A 4,943-nucleotide genomic window follows, 5' to 3' on the forward strand; every position below is an offset into this window, starting at 1 on the left:
CCATGTGGTGTTGGTTTGCAGAACAGGAGCAAAATGAGTTGCCCGTGGAAAGCTAATAGGAGGTTTGTTCCCAAAATACTCACAAATGAACATTTACTTAGCTGAGAATTATATGCTGAGTTCTGGAAAGGTTAGGCACATTTAGGGAGTTCAGAAGCTCTCTGCAGCTTGTCTCCTGCAGGCTGCTATAGTGGAGAGAAGCTGAGAGGGTGCAGCTGCTGATGTCAATAGGGTAAATAATACCATGTACTGAAATCACCTGGGTACGCATTACCCTTTCCACAGAGCCTGTGGAGCACACTGTGCTGCAAAGCAGCCTGGGAAGCCCAGATGTCTGCTTGCATGAAAAATGCTAAATCGGATCAAGTAAATATTCTCCAGGACTACCACCCCCCAACAAAAAATAAATACATCAAGTTTCTCAGGGCTCAGGGTTCTCTTTCTTTGAAAGCACAGTACACTGCACCATTGCTCCGTTCATGTACTAAGAGCCAAGTACTATGATACACAGATGCCAAATAGCAAAACCTCTCAGAAGAGACTAAAGGCAACCTTTCCCTATTCTAGGACAGGCTGTTCTATTTGCAATTAACAGCTTACAGCTTAGTCACTTGGAGAGGCCACATCGCTTCTGGTCTGGGGAATCAGGAGCTTACATGTCCACAAAGGCAGCAGAGTTCCTTTTTATGGCTTGCAAGACCTGAGGTCTTCTCCTTCAACAAGCCAGCCCACCGAGTCTGGTCTGCACGAGGGACTCACAGCAATCAAAGCGAACTGCACAAGAGTGCTGGCCAGCAAATACTGTTAGGATCTTAGACCACAGCATCCAGAAAATGGTAGGTACAGCAACAGCAGATACTGCAGGCAAGTAACTCTTTAAATACCTATGAAGGCAGAATCCCCCCCACCTCCACTCAGAGCGCCAAGGCTGGAAAGTGAGTGGACAGCATCTCCCAGCCCCGAGCCCAGCACCCTAGCCTCTAGGCCACACTGTTTCTCCAGCAAGCTGGGGCTGCTGCCTTCAGACCACGCAGAGAAAGAGCTAAAGCCAGTGGTCCTGCCTGTCAGAGCTCAGGCATGCGCTCCCACCCCAGGTTTGCAGACCATAAGCTCCAAGTGCATCTGTTCGTCTGGGGTGAAGAGGGGAACAGCAACTGGAACCGCCACACAGAAAACCTGGCTTTAACTGCCTTCCCTGGATATACTTGCTATGAGCAAAAGCAGGAGGACATTATTATTAATGCAGCAAATTAGTGGTTGAGTCCTGCTAGCACTGCTCACGTCACTGCAGCTGCATTAAAGGCTGTTAGAGAGACACATAAATTATTCACACTAATCAGGGTGCTGACAGCAAGATCTGGGGGCACAGCCAGGGCAGTGGCTGCAGATTCCTGCTTGCACTACCTTGTCAGGACTGGAGGCCAGCTGCTCTCCTTTCTCGACAAGCGTTTCCTTGGAGCGGTTGCCATGTCAACACATCTGTCTAGGCCATCCTACTTGTCAAAAGTTTAAGGTAATTTAGTGCAGAAAGCCAAGGAAGGTTCTGAAGTGCTTTAACCCTTTTCATGCACTGAGCAAGCTCTTCCCCAAGAAGATGGCTGGAGTGGTGGCAAGCCAGAGAGAACTTGCAGAGCTGCTGATGGAAATAGAAATGGCTGCCAAATTTCCCCTGCCAAGGGATCCACCAACTCCTCTGGATGCAGTAAGGTCCAAAAACACACACCCCAAACCACACACCAAACAAACAATCAAAAAAATCCCCAAAACACCACAAACCAAACAACAACAGCACCCACACACGCAAAACCCCCATAAACCAACAGCTCTATACTAGGAGTCCTGGTCTGGCAGCAACTACCTAGAGCCTGAGGCACAAACCAGATAGCCTTGTACCCAGCAGCAAATGGTTCCCGTTCAGCATACACGGCCGGCTCACAGACAGGCACACTCTGCACATCCTACTCTAAACCTTAGAAAAACACACCCACAGCCAGCACACCTGCACACAGGCCTCGCACCACAGCAAGGCTTATTGCTACAAGGGGTATCAACTCAGGATTCCCCATTTCTAGTCACAAGGTAAATCAGCCTTTTACAACAAATACAGCAGATCATTGAGGGTCTCCATGAGTAGCCCCCAGCTGCAAGATGGTGCTGTGGTGTCTGGACCCTCACCCTCTGCTCTGACTGACCCAAGCCCAGCAACCTCCAGTGGCCTGCACGTCTCCAGACAAGCCTGGCTCAAGGACTGGGTCAGCCCAAGTCAAACGCCGGCTGTGTACCCCTGAACCAAGCACACATGCACATGGGCCCCTGCTCCTCCCTGGACCTGTTTGACAGACCGTACTACCCTGAAGGAGCAGCAATAAGTGTTGAGGCTTCTACCAAGCTGAACAGGACAGGACAAGTTAACCCTGCATGTTTACAGCATTGTCTGTGAAAAGTCACAACACACTTACTGTTTCCCCATAAAGCCTCTAACATGAATGACAGCAAGCAAGGCACCACAAAGCCAGAGGCTATTTTTCCCCTTAATACCTCGGGTTGCCACATATCACTCTGATATTAAATAAGCAAGACCCTGACCTGCACCTAGAACCACATGGCTTCAACTTTTAGCCTTCCTAGTTTAACCCAGGCCCTTAACCTCTAGCTCCAAAGACACTCGTGTGGCCCCAAGCACTTCACCTTGGTTTATTAATGTTTACTTAAAGTAATCACATATTTAAAGAGAGGCCAGAGCTCCGATTCTGTACTGCCGGTCCAAAGAGATTAGATGTTTCTCAGTTCCCCAATATTTAGGCTAAATATTTCTGATGAATGACAATTAACTAGTGCATTTAATACTCCATAGCGCAAGGAGGAGTTACAAAGCAAACACTTTGAGTGCCATTCACTTAATTTCAGCAGAAGCCATTACAATCACAACAGGAATTTTGGGAAAGGCTTTCCAAAATCACCATCAGGGAAGTTCACACAACCTGCTTTAAAGAGCTCACAAAGACAGTCTGCTCCCCGAGCAAGCATTTCTTGAGCTCCAAGAAGCCCTGATAACTCTCTTCTGACCTGCTCAGATGACATGATTGGATAAAGATAAACACAAACACAGCAACAAAAAAAAACCCAAGGGTTCATAAGCAGCTCATACATGTATTACCCTTGACTCAGAACTGGAGGCTGAGTAAAAAGTACAAAGTGCAAGAAATACCCATGCATTTTTGCTTTATTTTGAACATGTTGCCTAGAGCCCTGGCATGACATATCCAGATTTTTGTCTTTCCCTGGGGTAGTCATCCCAGAATACCAGTCTTTAAAAGGGCTGATTTTTATATCAACAGTTCTTAGAAGCCACAATGGCTTTTTTTTTTCTACAAAAGAATTAATTGTAAATGGCCTAAAAATAATCCTGGAAAAACTCAGAGGGGAAAGCAACGTCAGCTTCTGGCAGCTTTATTACAGCACTCTGTACTGTGTGGCCTCCATTGTTCCTAGCTGGGTCACTGGGGGATGAGGGAAACCTACTTTACAGGCCAAGAGACCTCCTGGAGTTGCTGAGCAGCTCAGAGGCATTCAGTTATAAAGCAACAAAAGGAAACAGCTACACAGTTCACCTGGTAACCAAAAGGACCTATACGTAGTGTCTAGTTTTCCACAGCAACCCTCACCTCAGAAATCAAGTCATCTGCATAAACAAAGGCATCTTATTTTCCCAGAACAGAGAGCAGTGGCTATTGGTATCTGACTGCAGGCTTCCAGGAGCCACCTCCTAGGAAAGGCTAGAAACCACTCAGGGCAGAGACTCTGCAGCCTATGCAGTGCCCAACAACGACAGGTTACAAACAGGATACAGAAACATTGCACCAGAATCACAAATTGTAGTTATAGGGAGCCACTAGTGCTGTGGAGCCACTGTCCTTTTTGCCGAGCACAGCCACGTCTCACACAGCACATGCTCCACCACACTTTGGCTGCCCTCCCCACCCTTCCTCCAGCCAGCAAGCTTCCTCCTCCCAACACACCTCCACCCCACAGCCAAACCCCCCCTCACACCCCCAGTCTTACCTCCACGTCACCAGCTACCAACAAACCCACACAGCCACCACATGCTCTACCTGCATCCAGCTCCTCCACCCAGAAACTTCTTTGTGCTCTCAGTGCCACCCAGGTGGTGGCAATCAGGGGGCTCGTTAGCAGCAGCCAGGCAGCCACAGGTGCTCCAGAAGCACCGAACAAAGGCTGAGGGAGAGACAATGTAATGCGCATAAAAAGCTCGCTCTTAGTACCAAATGCCCTCGCCTGTGGAGAGTATTCCTCAAAGTGGCATGCTGGCATCTAGGGCTTGGTTCATAAAATAGAAAAAAGTCACGATGTTGCCCTCACAGACACTGTTCCTATACGCAAAGGCCTTCCCATAATCAGCAAGGACCCCGGGATCTGGGGCATGCTGGGTTTCACACAAGAGCACTCTAGAATTACAGTGTTTTTTCTGGAGTGAAGACACCGTGTGAGGGGTTAAGGGGCTAGCACATCAATTCAGGCTGTATCTGAACACAAAGAAAAATGGCAAAAACATTTCTTAAGAGGAAAGGCAGCTGATGGGCAGTAGCATCTGAGCTCCAGCAGCCAACAGGCAGTTCAAGCACCCAGGGTGTTTGGGGCCAGGATCAGCTGCTGCATTCTGTTTTCAGTAGTGCCCTTCTCCGTGTTTTTTGAAGTAGGTCTCAGTCACAAGACAGGCAAGGCTAAAAGGTTTGCCGGGAGGAATTTGTTCTGTCAGAGGGGATTTTGGAGACAGTACTACCAAGTCTGCAGTTTCAAAGGACAGAAATTCTCTATATAGTAAAAAAAAAAAAAAAAAAAAAAAAATTAAACAGAAAGTATCACTCCCTATTTCATAGTAAAAGAAAATATCCAAAACCTCAACACCAGCTCTGAGTGGTTTT

Source organism: Charadrius vociferus, unplaced genomic scaffold (assembly GCF_000708025.1).
Source record: "Charadrius vociferus isolate BGI_N301 unplaced genomic scaffold, ASM70802v2 scaffold1413, whole genome shotgun sequence".
NCBI classification, from domain to species: Eukaryota; Metazoa; Chordata; class Aves; order Charadriiformes; family Charadriidae; genus Charadrius; species Charadrius vociferus.